The sequence below is a fragment of the Engystomops pustulosus genome, chromosome 1, assembly GCF_040894005.1.
Source record: "Engystomops pustulosus chromosome 1, aEngPut4.maternal, whole genome shotgun sequence".
Lineage (NCBI taxonomy): Eukaryota > Metazoa > Chordata > Amphibia > Anura > Leptodactylidae > Engystomops > Engystomops pustulosus.
In genome coordinates this window covers 270,594,574-270,613,201 of record NC_092411.1, presented here as the reverse complement: position 1 = coordinate 270,613,201, position 18,628 = coordinate 270,594,574, and the positions used below count along the sequence as shown (strand labels likewise).

At 42.8% G+C, this 18,628-nt stretch overlaps 1 protein-coding gene across 3 annotated transcripts in view; it reads left to right on the top strand.

Annotated features, from left to right (window-relative positions):
- DOK7 (docking protein 7) overlaps window positions 1-18,628 on the top strand; it is a 75,255-nt gene that overhangs the window by 21,179 nt on the left and 35,448 nt on the right. The gene's annotated exons all lie outside the window — the stretch shown is intronic.

Here is an 18,628-nt window from a genome sequence, read left to right as displayed (position 1 = left end):
GTAGGGGATGCCCCCTGTCTATAGTGATGGTAGAACCTCCTCTCCTCTAGGTGTAGAGGATGTCCCCTGTCTATGGTGATGGTAGAACTACCTCTCTTCTAGGTGTAGAGGATGCCCCCTGTCTATGTTGATGGTAGAGCCGCCTCTCCTCTAGTCGTAGAGGATACCCCCTGTCTATGGTGATGGTAGAACCACCTCTCCTCTAGGTGTAGAGGATGCCCCCTGTCTATGGTGATGGTAGAACCTCCTCTCCTCTAGGTGTAGAGGATGCCCCCTGTCTATGGTGATGGTAGAACTGCTTCCCCTCTAGGTGTAGAGGATGCCCCCTGTCTATGGTGATGGTAGAATCTCCTCTCCCCTAGGTGTAGAGGATGCCCCCTGTCTATGGTGATGGTAGAATCTCCTCTCCCCTAGGTGTAGAAGATCCCCTAGTTTATGGCAATTGTAGAACCACCTCTCCTCTAGGTGTAGAGGATGTCCCCTGTCTATGGCGATGGTAGAACCTCCTCTCCTCTAGGTGTAGAGGATGCCCCTGTATATGGTGAAGGTTGAATTGTCTCTCCTCTAGGTGTAGAGGATGCCCCCTGTCTATGGTGATGGTAGAACCTCCTCTCCTCTAGGTGTAGAGGATGCCCCCTGTCTATAGTGATGGTAGAACCTCCTCTCCTCTAGGTGTAGAGGATGCCCCGTCTATGGTGATGATAGAACCGCCTCTCCTCTAGGTGTAGAGGATGCCCCCTGTATATGGTGAAGGTAGAGCCTCCTGTCCTCTAGGTGTAGAGGATGCCCCCTGTCTATGGTGATGGTAGAATCTCCTCTCCTCTAGGTGTAGAGGATGTCCCCTGTCTATGGTGATGGTAGAATCTCCTCTCCTCTAGGTGTAGAGGATGTTCCCTATTTATGATGATGGTAGAACCACCTCTCCTCAAGACATAGAGGATGCCCCCTGTCTATGGTGATGGTAGAACCGCCTCTCCTCTAGGTGTAGAGGATGCCCCCTGTCTATGGTGATGGTAGAACCTCCTCTCCTCTAGGTGTAGAGGATGCCCCCTGTCTATGGTGATGGTAGAACCTCCTCTCCTCAAGTCATAGAGGATGCCCCCTGTCTATGGTGATGGTAGAACCGCCTCTCCTCTAGGTGTAGAGGATGCCCCCTGTCTGTGGTGATGGTAGAATCGCCTCTCCTCTAGGTGTAGAGGATGCCCCCTGTCTATGGTGATGGTAGAACTGCCTCTCATCTAGGTGTAGAGGATGCCCCTGTCTATGGTGATGGTAGAACCACCTCTCCTCTAGGTGTAGAGGATGCCCCCTGTCTATGGTGATGGTAGAAATGCCTTTCCTCTGAGCATAGAGGATGTCCCCTTGTCTTGGCCACAGGCCAAGTGATAGGCCCTAATTGTTGGGAGGACAAAAACCTCTCAAAAATTCTAGTGATTAGGAGTGGGGACCCAATTTCTCAGTCCTAGAGGTATTGATGCCACTCCAGAAAACTGGTGTATAAGCCCTGAAATAATTGCGGTGCCTTCTGAACCACCAGACATTGCAGTTATTATTCCCTTTACGCCAGACCCACACCAAGTGGACAAGAAGGGGGCTTGGCTGCCACGCCTGTGCACTAGTTATACCACGAGGCTGAGGCACTGAGGCTGTTCAGAAGTTCTAGGAAGTTCTAGGAAAGTAGTGGCGAACCAACGGCCAGACGTGGCGCTCAGAGCCCTCTCTGTGGGCACCCAGGCCATCATTACAGCACAGAGTTTTCCAGACAAGGCCTCCTCCTGCAGTCCAAGGAAGCCCAGTATGTGTCACACTAAGTTCTTTTATAAAGCCTAACATCCATTGCTCCCTTGGACTACCAGAGGATTAGAACGTTTTGGACAAAGCTGGATTATCATTGAAGCTCTAGGCCTTCTGATTCTTCCTGTTAAGGAGAACCTGGATGGAAGCTACAGTGGTAACCTCAATTTCTCCACCTTCTTCCTAGCGTATTGTGTCCTCAAGATGCTGATACAGTTGAAACTGGGATAGGACAGAGTAGTTGCTGCTATAATCATCATGTTCTGATATAAGTGGGCCTACAGTTTGGGCACTCCGTTTCTCAAAGGTTCTCGATTACTGTTCTAGGAGGTAATGGGAACTGCTTTGGTCAATGAATGGCATCCTTGGACGATTAAGTAACGTCAATTCTTTTTACCTGGGTTGTCCCTAAGCCCTAGAAGGCCATTCACTGGATGTAGACCCAGGATCCTCCCAGAACTTCTGGCCAGGCACAGTGCCGAAAACATAAAATGCCAGACACCAGAACCAGATCAGCCATCTGGAAAACCTCTTTACACATCGCATGCAAAATTTTTATAGTCCTGTCTATTAGAGAATATTAAACCTTAGACACTGTGGGGGGAGCTCGTGCACCGACGTAAGAAAAGGCCACACCCCGTTCCCGCCTTAGGCCTCTTGATGTATCCGGCGAGTGGTCGTGCCACCCAGCAAAACTACCCAACTGTATATTACTTGTGTCCATCCAGCAGTTTTATGTCGAGCACAAATGATAACCATTTGGATCCAAATAATGTAGGGGCTGATAAGGTTCTCAGACCTCAGTCTTAAATCCTTTATTAACCTGATAAAGATATTATATATTAATGATATATAAGACAACGGATTAATAAGACAACATTTTTATTTTAGTTTCTTCACTATTTTTTGATAAATACAATCTATATAAGTGGTGACAGGTTGTTATGTATATGCTTTACCCCCCATTGCTATTTGTTAAACTTTAGCCAGTGAAGAAGAGGAAAGCTGACCCTGTATGTTATAACCCTGGATCTTGAGTCATGCCAGGTATATCGCTTAGCTGGGCTATATGTATATACACTTAGTACTAAATATAGGCTGCTGACTTCCTCACACTCATCACACTGCTGGGGCCAGGTTTTAGGGAAACTCTCAGTCAGTATTTATTTGTAAGACTAGGCCCACAATATGCACATACATAGTTCCTTCTCAGATACAAGCCTGTAACCAGAAAAGCATATGTTACAATGCAGGTGCAATGTTAAAGAAGACTTTTCACCACTTCACCAATCTAGTAATGAAGACAATATACTGCCTGGGCTCCTACACAGATTCAGGGGCACTTTTTAACTTCCACGGTTGGGGAGATATCAGTCCCAGTATCTGACCATCATAATCCTGTCCACTGTCAGAGAGGAAGCACTGAAGTGCCATGCTAATTTGTATCTCATTGCAATAGAAGATTGTCAAAACACATGCCCCCCCCCCCTCCTCCGCTTCATCACCTCCTCTCTGACAGTGGAGAGAATTAGAATGGTCAGATACTAGGACTGATATCTCAACAAGCATGAGGCATAGGTGTATGTTCATCTCCACATGTGTGAGGTGGTGGAAGATCCTCTTTAACTTTGGTATGTTATGCCAGTTTATTCATAAGACTCATAGGTTATCATTGATGCTGATTACATTCTGTAATATTAAAATAAAGAACTCATTTTTCTATTGATTGACTGTAGCCATGTAAAACATTGTTTTTTGCAGGGCCGGTTGCATTTTTAAATGGCACAATATTTTAGGCACATGCTGCTTATTGAAGAACTTTACAAACTTTTAAAACTAACTGGAAGGATGAAAAAACACAGCAATTTTTGTGTCATCCACCATCTGATGTAGATAAAAATAACCTTCATTCCATGATTACGGTTTTTATTGTTCATTCAATGTACAGTACTCATTTTGGAACTTATTTTTTTTTTGTGGGATGAGAAGGAGTTTTTAGTTGTACCAGTTTTGGTTACATGGGGTTTAATGATTAGATTCTAAAAAAAAAATTTTTTGAGGTCTGGATAGAAAAATTTTTTAGAATAAAATACATCACAAATCGGGGACATTCAAATCTCAATGATGGAGCCCGGGGGTTATATTTTTGAGTAATCATAACTCCAAAAATAACTGATGCAACGTTGCTACGCTGGTTTATTCATAAGACTCATAGGTTGTCAGTAATGTTGATTATATTCTGATACATTGGGGCACATTTACTTACCCGTTCCTGTCGTGATCCCGCGGCACGTTGTCCGACGAGGATTTGGGTCCGACTTGATTCACTAAGCTCGTGCGTCCTTCAGTTGTCGCTTCCACGCCCAGGTCCGCCGGAGTTCACCTTCTTCTTCCTGGTGCATGTAGGTGCGTAATCTTGCGACACATTTCATTTTTTAAATTCTGCTGTTTGTCCGAATCTGTCGGGCAATTCGCAGAAAAACGGCATAAAACGGAAATATTCGGTAAAACCCGACGGAATTGCGGTCCGTGGACCCTTAGTAAATGCGCCCCATTATGTCAAAAAGAAATGGTCAAATCTAGAAAAATCACAATTTTGCCAGTACTCCAGTCTGTAACCCCTTCAGGATCAGACAATTCTTGACCTTTAAAACCAAGCATTTATTTTTATACTTTATTATCATCTGTATTTTTTAGCCTCGAATTTTATAATGTTTCTATAGATGTTGCTTAGCCATGTAAAGCATTGTTTTTTGCAGGACTGGTTGCATTTTTAGATGGCACCATATTTTTGGCACATATTGCTTATTGAAGAACTTGAAGTAGACAATATTTACATTTATTCTATACCTTGTTATTGTTCAATTAATGTACTCATACTGGAACTTGGGATGAAAGGGAGTTTTTAGTTGTATCATTTTTGGTTACATGGGATTTAATGATTATATTTAATATTTTTTGGGGGGGGGGCTGGATGGAATAAAAAATCTGAAATTATTTACATAAAAAATTGTGCCCATTAAAATATCAATGGTGGAGCATGGGGGTTATAATTTTAAGTAATCATAACGTTAGAAATAACTGTATTATCGCATTCATGACAGAGCCTAACAAAATGGTGAAACATGGCTTAATATCAGCTAAATTGGAAATGCTGAGACTGACGAAGTTTTCCACCAAAAATAGTCTCTGAGTCATCCACATATGTCAAACTGTTAAACATTCAACTTAGCCCTTTTTAAGCAATTTCTATTTTTGTCAGATGATATTTTATATAGCAGCCGCATCAAAGTAGTGTCTTTACTTACATCAGTCCTTTCCCACCATGTACCAATGATCTCAAGTGCATTGTGGAGTCCATCCATTGGAGTCCATTGTCCATCATACAGAAGATGGGCCAAGCAAGCACATACAGCGGGAACATTAATCACTAAGACTTACACAACTGTCTCTGAAGGTATAATCAGTCCAACAACTGGGAATAAGAAACTTTTTGATGTGGATTTTCATGGCTATGAACCTGAGGTCGAGGAACCTAAGATGAACATATACAGTATCATGCCAAGGGTTAGTAAAAATGGAGTAAAACTTGACTCTACAGCATATTAGGGATGGGTTGGATATAATCATCTACATGAATGTGAGTAAAGATGGTCATGGACTTAAGGTATCTCTGCAACCCGCATGCAGTGTATACTTGGCTTGGCCGATTAGTAATAATAATAATAATTCTTTATTTATATAGCGCACACAGATTACGCAGCGCTGCACAAAGCATGGCAAATTGGTCCCTGTCCCCATGGGACTCACAATCTAAACAACCTAACAGTATGTTTTGGAGTGTGGGAGGAAACCGGAGTACCCGGAGGAAACCCACGCAAACACGGAGAGAACATACAAACTCTTTGCAGATGTTGACCTGGGTGGGATTTGAACCCAGGACTCCAGTGCTGCAAGGCACAAGTGTTACTCACTCAGCCACCGTAGAACATAGTATTATATTATCATAGTATCATAGTAAATAAAGTTAGAAAAAGACATCAGTCCATAAAGTCCAGCCTATCAAATTCTATTATGTTGATCAAGAAAAAGGCAAAAAACCTGCAAGGCATAAAGCATGGAAAAACTCCTTCCCGACACCTGATGGTGTCAGAATAACCCCCTAGATGAATAGAAACTATTCATAAAAAGTATTATTTACAAAGTGAATAGAAGAAGGTAGAATGCTACTACCACACACTTCTGGAAGTGGAATATCGAACCTGTGCAAACCCTGCCGTAGCACACGTTGGCGCTTCTCGCCCCTGGCCCTCTCCTCAGAAAATATTAGCCGCACGGCTGTAGATACGGTCAAAGATAGAGCAGGCTCTATCTTTTTGCAGCTATGGCTCGGAGCGGTGAGCGTTTGTTGTAGTCACCGTACCGCGCTTGTGCGCCATAGACATCTATGGGGGACGTATGTACTGGCCACATGATTGTGGCCGTACATACGTCCCCCAAACGGTCGTGTGGATGAGCCCTTAATCGGCAAGTGTCGCTGACACACATCTAATGCATATGACTTGCCTAACTTTTTGAGAACTTTTTCTGTTCCTGAATGATAGTGCCCCCTATGCAAGTTTCAGAAAGGCATTGTTTGATGAGTTTCTTATAGAGCAGTGATGGCTAACCTATGGCACTGGTGCCCGAGGTGGCACTCGGAGCCCTTTCTATGGGCACTCAGGCCATGACCAGAGATGACTCCAGGTATCTTCCTGCAGTCCCAGACAGCCCAGGACTTACTGTGCATAGAGCTATTTTAAAGTGACAGTTTTACCTGGGACTATTTTCTGCTTTATTGGTGCCTCAGGTGCTGGTATCAATGAAAACTGTGACAGAGAAGGGAGTATAAATCACAAATTACATTTCTGTGTTGGCACTTTGCGATAAATAAGCGGATCTTGGTTGTAGTTTGGGCACTCTGTCTCCAAAAGGTTTGCCATCACTGTTATAGAGGAACACAAATGACTGCCCTGGTCTGAACTCAATCCAAAACTCATGGGATTAAGTGGAATGAGCCAGACCTTCTCATCCAACATCAGGACCTAACATCACAAATGTTCTTTTGACCAAATGGGCTAAAATTTTCCCAAACACTACAAAAAGAGGGTCCAACTCCATATTAACACTGATAGTTATGTAGGATAAGCTTTTATAGGTGCAATTGTCAGGTGTCCACCCACAATACAGTATTGCTGGCCTTATAGTGGGCAATTCAAGATAAGATAAGTATCCAAGACTCCTGATTCTGCAAGTTACCCTTTTAGACTCAAACCATTTGAACCAAATGCAGATTCTATGTATGAGCCTGACAAGGTGTTTCTGGGAATTGCTCACTTACAGATGACATAAATCTATCTAATGACTGACTCATGAAACCCGATTCACAAATTCCTCATCTTCCACGTCAGACAAATGTTGAGGTTCTCCGTCACAGCTTGGACTAAGATGTACTGGGCCTATATCCAGAGCTCACCACTGCCACGCTGTGACCCAAGGCATGACGAGCCAGCATTGGATCCTATAACCTGTGAATATCTGTCTGACAACTGGTATCGTCACGTAACACAAGAGAAGAGAACCAAAATCCTGGGGAATCCCAAAAGAGAGTGGGGCACATTTACTAAGGATCCGATTCGCGTTTTTTAAAAAAAAGTGTAGCTTGACACGCACTTACATGCACCAGGGATTGGATGGTGAACTCCGGCAGACCTCGGTGCAGCAGCGACACCTGGTGGACATCGGGCACATGACCTTAGTGAATCGCCGGAAGACCTGAATCCTTGTCGGAGAACGTGCCGCTGGATCTCGACAGGACCGGTTAAGTAGATGACCCCTAATGTCTCCATAAAGTGATCCTGGTGGGTTTTAAATTCATTGGGGGTCATTTACTAAGGGCCCGATTTGCGTTTTCCCGACGTGTTACCCGAATATTTCCGATTTGCGCTGATTTCCCCTGAATTGCCCCGGGATTTTGGCGCACGCGATCGGACTGTGGAGCATCGGCGCCGGCATGCACGCGACGGAAATCAGGGGGGGGCGTGGCCGAATGAGAACCCGACGGATTCGGAAAAACCGACACATTTAAAAAGAAAAATGTGTCGCAAAATTGCACTTACCTTCACTCAGCCCGTCTCCGTGTATTCCAGTGCGTTATGATGCTCTCCAGCGCAGCAGCGCCACCTGGTGGACGGCAGAGGAACTACCTTAGTGAATCCTGGCCGGACCCGAATCCAGCGCAGTGAACGCGCCGCTGGATCGCGAATGGGCCGGGTAAGTAAATCTGCCCCAATGTCCTCTCTCCATTGTCTTCGAGGGTCGTTCCTCTTCAGCTCTTCAGCAGTACAATGGTATTCAGAAACACTCCAGGCGTTCACAGTAGCTAGTGACAAGGGCCACATATGCCTGGACTTTGGCTCTGTGCTGCAGATATCTTTGTATTGTTTTGCTTCTCCTTGGCAAAGTTTCATGGCCGTCATATGATTGGGCGCGTGGAATTGTTTTCTATTTTGGACGCCTTATGGATCTAGCGGTTACAACAAAACTAGATGTCTCATTGTCAACTATCATTATAATTATATAACCCCTTGACGCTATCAATATTTTAGGACAAGAAATTTTATTAGAATTTTGAAGGGGGTGAGGATCGGGAAGTAAGGGCTCTCCTTACAGAGACTTTGCCGCCTTACAAGTGTGTGGAGACTTATAGCCATTGATGCTCAGCTGGAGGATTCTAGGAACTTTGCAAATATGTTTTCCAGCATGGGATAAGGAAAACATTGCCTCTTTTAGCTACCTTTGGCTACCTTGTAAGGAAATATTTTCTTTATCCCATCCTGGAAAATGTATTTGCATATTTTAAGGGGGTTATTGGTTTTTTAAAAATTGTTCTTACATTTTTAATTCATATTTTTTCCTTTTCTAAATTTTTGGGTTATTTTCCCTCAAAATATCAAAATGAAATGTTATTTTTTAAAATCTATTCAGAAAACTTTTTCCCTAAAAGGTAAAGCAATCATGAAAATTTGCTACTTATCCAGGTGAACCCAGTAGCATGGACAGATGATGGTTCTCATGCAGAGGATCATCCAGGGAGGTCATGAGAACTTTTTCTTTGATGTCTCCCAATTTAAGCAGTGTAAATCATTCACCCTTACTCTGTGCACTGAGATTTAAGCTTCAGGTTGCCAGACCTTTATTACCTGCCCCTAAAGCGATTCTTAACCTTTTAATGTTTGAAGTAAAAGTAGGTCAGTATATAATAATTTACTACTGTGTACAGTTGGTATCTATACAATATGATAGACATATCTATCAGACCCTGATGATGCACATGGCTGCTAAAGCTGCATAACGGGTAGAGATGAGCGAACATACTCGTCCGAGCTTGATGCTCGTTCGAGCATTAGCGTACTCGTAACTGCTCGTTGCTCGGACGAATACTTCGCCCGCTCGAGAAAATGGCATCTCCCACCGTTTTGCTTTTTGGCGGCCAGAAACAGAGCCAATCACAAGCCAGGAGACTCTGCACTCCACCCAGCATGACGTGGTACCCTTACACGTCGATAGCAGTGGTTGGCTGGCCAGATCAGGTGACCCTGGGATAGACTAGCCGCTGCCCGCGCTGCTCGGATCATTCTCTGTCTGGATGCCGCTAGGGAGAGAGCTGCTGCTGGTCAGGGAAAGCGTTAGGGTGTTCTATTAGCTTACTGTTAGGCAGGAGTGATTCTACAACAACCCAACAGCCCTTCTTAGGGCTACAATAACGTTATACTTTTTTTTTTTATTTGCTTGTGGCTGGGCTTGCTGGTAACTAGTAGTGCAGCTAGTACCATACTGTGAGGAATTAGCAGGGGGACTTGCTACCGTTGTGTTTAGCTCTTAGTGACACACATATCCACCTCAAACACCAAAGTGGGAAAATTTATTAGGGGTTTGAGTAGAATTAGGCAGAGTCTGCTGATTTAATATTTTTTTTTTATCTTTATTTCATTTTAAACTCAAACTCATCTTGCAAAGCAGTGTGCTCTCATTGTAGGCTACAAAATAGCCATAGGAGAACCCCAACGGCTTACTTAGGCCTACAATAGCGTTATATATTTTCCTTTTTTTTGTTTGCTTGTGGCTGGGCTTGCTGGCACTAGTAGTGCAGCTAGTACCGTACTGTGAGGAATTTGCTGGGAGACTTGCGACCGTTGTGTTTAGCTCTTAGTGACACACATATCCACCTCCAACACCGAAGTGGGACAATTTATTAGGGGTTTGATTAGAATTAGGCACAGTCTGCTGATTTATTTATTTTTTTTACCTTTATTTCATTTTATAGCTCAAACTCAGTTGTGTGCTGTCAGTGTAGGTTAGAAACTAGCCATAGCAATAGGATAGCATCGTTTTGTTAAAAAAAATAAAAAACTAAAAAAAAATGAACACAAAATTTTTTTTTTTGCAAGTTTACACTTTAATTTGGAAAATGTTTAACCCGAGGGCTAGGGGTAGAGGACGAGGGCGTCCAACTACTGCAGGGGTCAGAGGCCGTGGTCCTGGGCGGGGTGAGACACCACCTGCTACACTCCCTAGGTTCATCATGTCTCAAGTTACTGGGACTCGTGGTAGAGTACTGTTGAGGCCAGAACAGTGCGAAGAGGTGATGTCGTGGATTGCGGACAATGCTTCTAGCCATTTGTCCACCAGTCAGTCTTCCACGCAGTCCACCCATGTCACCGAAATCTTTTTTGGACTGCCACATACAGGCACTCAATTTATTTAATCTTTTTGGAGGACCAGCTACCTGCTCCTCTGGTTTGAAAACTTTTTTGGACTGCCACATACAGGCACTATCCAAATTAAATTGTCTCCATTGCTACCTCCACACGTCATCGCCATAGCTGCCTCCAAAAGTAGTCCATATAGCTGCCTCCATACATGGTCCCCTTATCAAACGAGCTGTGTCAGGCAGAATTTTGGGTTGTTTTCATGGCTTCCATGTTAACTTTGTCGCCACCCTGCTGTGTAATCCACAAAATATACTGGCAAACTTTTATCATTTACCAATATTATTTCAGCGCTTCTTGCGCATCTGTTTACATTCCCCTCACCCGCCAGAACCCAAACTTATAAGAACGCTACTACACTTGATCTTATACAAAAGGTTCTTAGAAGTGCTGTTTGGGGAGTAGCCTAGAGACAGGGGCTTGGATTGTCGAAAGCTCGCCTGGCAGCGGAGCGCCAGCTCCATGCCAAGATCCAACTAACATAGTTTTAACTGCAGCACCTTTAATCTACTACTAGTTCACTGCCTCCATACATGGTCCCCTTATCAAACAAGCTGTGTCAGGCAGAATTTTGGGTTGTTTTCATGGCTTCCACATCAAACTTGTTAACTTTGTCGCCACCCTGCTGTGTAATCCACAAAATATACTGGCAAACTTTTATCATTTACCAATATTATTTGAGCCCTTCTTGCTCACCTCCTTTGGTTCCTCTCTGCCACCCATTGGTTTTAAGCCTGAGTCCATTTAGGGTATGTCGCCATGAGACTCTCTAGCCTGCCGCTGCTGCCGCTGCCTCTGCATGCCGTCCCCTATAGTGTCAGGGTCAATTATTGGATGTTTTAGATGCTATCTAGCCTCATTCGGTCACTCTGTCATTGCTATGCTGTTGCCCATACTTTTGGCATAATGGTGCGATTAAGCAGCCTCAGAGGCATCCATGCATGCTGCCCCTGCTGTTTCCTGTCCATTTCCGTGGTGTTTCCATCCTTTTCTGAGGTTCCCAGGTGCTTGGCCAAGCTTCCCTGTGCAGATCCTTGGTCCCCTTGAAAAATGCTCGAGTCTCCCATTGACTTCAATGGGGCTCGTTATTCGAGACGAGCACTCGAGCATCGGGAAAAGTTCGTCTCGAATAACGAGTACCCGAGCATTTTAGTGCTCGCTCATCTCTAATAACGGGTCATGTGAGCTGTTTAAAGGTACCAAGCTTAACAGGGAGTCTTTGTTGCTTCTCCTGTTGGGATACCACATTTATACAGGTCCATTGCATCCCTGACTTCTAGCTATCTTGCCATATGGAGCACAGACAATCATGAAAGGAGCCCTCACTAATCTGTTTATAGCCACCAACCCTACTGTACCGCTCCCTTAGGGTGCCGTGCGCCCATTGCCGTCTATGTAGGACGTATATCGGCCGTATATACGTCGGCCGTATATATGTCCCCCATACGGTAGTGTGAATGGAGCCTAAGTTCTACCAAGCCCTGCAGAACTTCAGCTCAGTAAAGTGCACCAACACTATAAACTCCATAAATAATTTTGTAACATTAAAAGCTACATTTACTTTATATCGGTAAAAAATACATAGAAAATAAACCCCAAATTCCGCAATTTCCATTCACAGGCAGGTCTACATGACGACACATAATATAGGTCACCGGCACTTACCTCTGCTACTGTAGAAATGTCACAGCTCTATAATAATCTGCCAATAGAATCTACATTTTTACGACTGACATCCCTTGTTATTGCATTAAGTGCTGTAAATTGGGTTTACTTTGTAAGAGTAATTTATGGGTTTACTTTAAGTCTAATTGCTATAGGAGAAACACGGTCCATTCATCATGTTGAGAGTAGTAAAGACTAATGGAAGGCATAATACAGAATGGGTTATTACACAGCTAACAATGTGCTTTAACGCTCCTAGAATCGGTGAAGGGCGGGCACCTCGCTTATTATTACATTGTAAGAGCATTAGAGCTTTTTATGAAAGAAATACCCAGAATATAAGGTTTATTGTGTCGTATAACACGTGTGATCTTTATTGGGTTAAGCTTTTAAACACTTATTGGAACTTCTGAATTACACTACTTTACACTACACTTGGGGTTGTCCAGCAGTATAAAAACATGTTTCCAAAGATTATAAGGATAACTTGATCTAAAATATGCAAATAGAAAGTCCATGCAGCTCAATGCAACAAAAATCAATGGGTGCAAGGTGTCTAGGATTGGTCCAAAGATCATCCATGTATAGAAGTAAAAAACGCACAGGACTCCAGAAGTCAAGGGTGAACAAAGTTGTGGTCTCCTTTATGTTATTTATTTGAAGCGGTAGCAAAGTTTCGGCTCATGCTGAGGCTCTTTCAAGCAAAGATCTAAAAAAAACTAGGCTTATACTCAAGTAAAAGCGTAGTTTTTCAGCACAAAAAAATGTGCTGAAAACCCAAACTCGATTTATACTTGAGTAAAAAAAAAATCAAAACTCACCTTTCTGGCTTCCCCCGCTGCTGGCTATATACTGGGGCAGGGGGCTGGCTATATACTGGGGGATATGGGCTGGCAGGCTATATACTGGGGGACAGGTGCTGGCTATGTACTATGGGTCAGTGTCCGGAAGGCTATGTAATGGGAAGGCTGTGACCAATGCATTTCCCACCCTTGGCTTATACTAGAGTCTATAGGTTTTACCAGGTTTTTGTGGTAAAATTAGGGGCCTCAGCTTATACTTGGGTCAGCTTATACTCAAGTATATACGGTATATATAGAACTTGACAATTTTTGATGCTGGACCACCATATAAGAACTTGTCTTCAGAAAATGATCAATAACCAATGTAAAGAACATGAAGTGATTGAGACTAGGGATGAGTGAATCATTCAAGATTTGTTTAGATGAAGCTTTGCCAAAATTTTGGTAAGATTCGATGTGGGTTCAAATGTGTTCTGTTCAAACTAAAATTTAAGTGTCTTGAAAATTGGAATAAAACCCCTTCTAGTCCTTTAAAACACAGGGTTTTTAATATAAAGGCCTTATTGGGTTTTTTTTAATAATCTATGTTTTACTTTAACTTTAGGTTTTCACTAAAATTATAATAACAGAAGCTTAAAGTGTAACTGTAAAGTTACTGACAAAGTTTTAGCACAGCAGGGGAGACAACAATTCAAACTATACTTATATCATGCTGCTGGCTTTTTCCTAGCCTGAGATACAGCCTGGCATATCTATCATCCCTTCTCAACATCAAATCAAGATATTTCTGAAGTGGGCGGGAACTTTCTGTTTGTGACATCAGCAAAGGGCACTGAGGCCAGAGAACCCAGGTCATTCATACAAATCAGGATAGCATGTTTGTAATTGGCCAACCTGAAGCATGTGATGAGTCACATGCTTGTGACATCACTCAAGGTCCTCTTTTCTTGCACTCCTCTCCTACTGCCCCTCCCAACAAGCCTTCTCTCATACGGTGTCCCATGGCTACCAGAAAGCATGGCAAGTGAAGAGCAGCCAGGTAAAACCAGCTAAGGTAAAAGTTAAAAGCAGCTAATCACCTGTAGATAGCTAATTAGAGTAGATTAGAAAATTGCTTATTGCAGAGTTAGGCAAAAGTTTTTATTCTTTACAGGTGTACGTTAATAAACAAAAATAACTGAAGTCAATAGACATTTGAACGCAATAGACATTTTAATAGATCCATTAGACTTATTTTGTGATTGTATACATAAGATGCTTTCAGAGCAAATAATAACATATTCAGATTTTATTTGGTGCCTGAAAATCATGGGGCTCGAATGGAATCTATGAATCGACAAGTAGATGAGCTCATCTTTGAATGAGAGTTGTAGCTGCAGTGCAACTAGATGGCTCCTAAAATATGTATGTTCCTCCGGTTCCAACCATAGTGTGAAATAGCTAATCTCCCAGGTTCCCGGGTGTTGTACCTCAACAATCAACTATAAATGACCAATCCTATAGACAGATTGTTACAAGTTTGTGGCCAGAAACCCCTTAAACTATGAAAAATAATCCAATTTCAGTGTTGGTCTCATGGTCTGCTTTCAGAGTTTCCCCCTTTACTATGTTTTGGATCTGGACAGGCATTTCTCTGTCTCTGCATCAGCCATGCTAAAGAAACCAGCACTAGAAAATGATCTACAATTGAGAGTTAATACAAAATTTCTGGGAATGTGGAGACTAGTTATGATCGATAGATAAGTCATATAACCAGACAGGGAGTGGTGGGGCATTTGGCACACAACCTCTATTTTGACCTTCCTTGGCCTGGTTGAAGGAAAGACTAGATATGATTAATAATAATAATAATCTTTATTTATATAGCGCCATCATATTCCGTAGCGCTTTACAAATCATAGGAAACAAATACAAATATAATATAACATGACAGAGCACAACATTTGTATGGAACAACAGGAGTGAGGTCCCTGCTCGCCAGAGCTTACGGTTTATGAAGATGATGGGGTAACACGAGGTAAAAGAATATATAATGGTCAAGCCATTCTTCTTAGGGAATAGAACAAAATATAATAAATGGAATTGCTGTCGCTTGAACCACTCAGCCGTCATCTTATATACCAGGTCCAGGGTGAATGGGACTGCAGAGAAGTCTGGTGCCTGTTGGTTGCTGGATAACAGATGGGAGGACGACACAGGACGGGTTAGTAGAAGAGTTAAAACTTCATGCAGTTAATGAGTGTTATAGGCTTGCCTAAAGAAATGGGTTTTAAGAGCACGTTTGAAACTTTGGAGGTTAGGTATTAGTCTGATAGTCCGGGGCAGAGCATTCCATAGAATTGGTGCAGCTCTAGAGAAGTCTTGGAGACGCGAGTGGGAGGTCCGCACTAAGGTAGAGGTTAATCTAAGATCACTGGCGGATCTAAGAGCAGGAGTTGGGCGATAGACTGAGATAAGAGAGGAGAGGTAGGGGGGTGCAGCATTATACAGAGCTTTGTGGATGAGGGTTATTATTTTAAACTGTATTCAAAAGGAGACAGGCAGCCAGTGCAGCGACTGGCATGAACTGTAGGCATCCGTGTAGCGTTTAGTCTGAAAGACGAGCCTGGCTGCTGCATTAAGAATCGATTGGAGAGGAGAGAGTTTGGTGAGTGGAAGACCGGTTAGTAGAGAGTTACAGTAGTCTAGTCGAGAGTGAATCAGAGCAACAGTTAGCATTTTACAGGTTTCAAGGTGTTTAGAGTTCATGATTCTAGGTGTTTAGAGTTTATCTTCTGAAGGATAGTCCAGTGAAGCAGGCTATGCTTCAAAATATCAATGTATATCGACCGACCAGATTCCACTAGGGATCCGTAGACCTGTTTAGCACATGTACAGGGGCACGTGCCAAATGTAAACCGCAGATGTTGTAGAGTTTATGAAGGATCAGATTTTGTTAACTTAGTGTTAGTGGTAGGACAGGAATTCTTCTGGCCTATGTGAGGAAAGATTTCTAAAGCCTACCCTCCACCTATACATTACATGCACATGTCTATTTTAGGTTGTGTTCACATCATATTTCCATCTCACAATGATTGACACCATAATGGGAACCTGACACAATCTCATCATAGTTGCCATTGTGTCCATCACATGAAGAGTCCACAACAGAGACGTCAGCTCAACTGTGTGGCTATCATTGTACACACAAGATATTTCATCAATAAAAAGATCAATATAAAAGGATATCTTTGAATCATCCTTTAAGATGTTGACCCTACTATCAGCTAATTGTCCCCAAATGAAGTGGTCTTCTGTTGGACTTGAAGTTAATTAAAGTTGAAGATCATGGACCAACTGGAGGATCCTCTGGTACTCGGTGGACATGTCCAATCACGTTAAAATTATAGTATAATATATTTGATGAATTAAGTACTGGATCAAGTTGGTTTATAGTAATTTTAGGGAACATGCTATTTTAATATTAAGGGACTTCAATGTCTACATTCTTCAGTTTCCAATATCATGCTCACGACAGATGGTTATTCTGCTCCAAAAGGAAATTTTCATGTCTCCTCTTTATATTTCCTTCATACATCCTTTGCTACTCTGAATTGTAGGTCATATACTCTGTGTATAATATTACATTTTTCTACACTCAATACTCCTTCTAAATCAGAACACAACATGTTTCTAAAGATGTCGGAAGAGAAGTTCCCTTAATAAGACACAGTCTGTCTTGTAGACCACGAGGCGTCCCGGGGTAATCGCCCTGGCGAGCAGATAATGCAACATTAGTTGTTGCTAGTGTATACCTTTACAGTGTTGTTGTTGTTACCACTATTCATATTTAGGTCATATAAAACACAAATAGAAATGGTGAATTATGTGCTGCAGTCATCTAACCTATGTACAACACAGTTACAAACACTGCTAAATATACCGGGCGGTCATGCGGCCGGCAAAGCTTGTTACTTTATTTAAGCATGGCAGCTTGAATAGCTGAGATGACTCCTAGAAGGTAAATGAGATGAACATCTATCCCCATGTTGCAATAAGGGATTATGACTGATATATCTGAGGTTTACATTTTCTGGAAATCCTCATCCACCGCAAAGTTAATACTCAGGTTCAAGAAAGTTGGCCAGGTGAAGCCAGAAATAGGAGTCATGCAGGAAGCCAGGTAAAGTTCAATACAGTTGATTTTATATTTATATTCATCATATTCCCAAAATAGGGCCATTAAAAATTTCAACTCCACCTGCAAAAAACAGACCCTTGATGATGATGTAAATTTGAAAAAGTGTTGACTTTTGAAGGGCGAGAGTCACACAAGACCATAAAGTTCTGGGACATTTGGGTTAAAGGCCTCTGCTCAGCACTATTTTTGGTTTTTAACCTTACAGACTCCCTTTAACTCATCCACATTTATAAGAAGATACTGGAGCTTATTTACTAAGGGTCCCGTGGCCGCATTTTCGTCGGGTTTCCCGACTTTTCGGGCATCGCGTTGAGTATTGTGTCACACACGATTGTTTTGTGTCGCAATTGCGACACAAATCGGGGGACGGGCCGTCGGACAATCCGACGGATTCGGACTACGTGCGGGATTTAACAATTCAATTCGAGTCGCAAGTGATGGACTTACATCCACCGGGAGGAAGATGGAGAATTCCGTCGGACCTGATCGGGGAAGCGACACATGCAGGAAATCGGGCGCACGATCTTCATGAATCGCGGCAGATGTGCATTGCAGTGGATATTCTGGATCGGGGATCGCACAGGGACCGGGTAAGTAAATGTGCCCCACTATGTTGAGCTGTTTGGCTGTTTTCAAAGGGTTTGGCCATGTGGCCACTGTAAAGTTTGGAGTTTGCCGTCACCGTGTTGAGGGTCAAGTGATGGCAAACTTCAAACATTAAACTTTAAAAAGGTAGATATAAAATGGGTGATCCTATTAGGATCTTATACCTACCTTGTTAATGTTTGTTATAAATTGAATACCTCTCAAAATAACCCGAACGACTCTACAGAATGAAACATTTATCCCTCTAAAGATCTATGGTGGTTTAAGTTTGGTTAGAATGAGATTGCTAAGATCGAGAAAATTGAGTGGTGGGAATCCAACTGTTCGGTCTCATACCAATTTTTAGTATGAAGTATTCACCAAGAAAGGGTAGTGTTGTGTCCCAAACTATGCCGGTGGTCAATTTGTGGAGTCATCAATGGCACTTGGACTGATAGCAAAAATCTGAGGTGCTCAGCTTTATGTAGAGAGGAAGCGAACATAAGTAGTAGAGTAAAATACGGCACTCACTGGAGAGGCTAGGGAAAGTGTTTTGTAGGGAATGGCCCGTAGCTTCAGCCACATGTTGGTGTCCTGTTTCATCCTTACGCACCAATAAAGCCTTGAAGTTTTGCCCCGGTGTTTCACTCTACTACTTCTCTTAGTATAAGATTGGCTGCAAAAGTTTGCGAACATGTGCAAAAACGGGCCGCAAACAGGGCCTGGAGATGGGGGGGGGGGGGGGGGGGGTTAAGCCCTGCTATTCCTTTTCCATAGGGAGCTGAAATGCC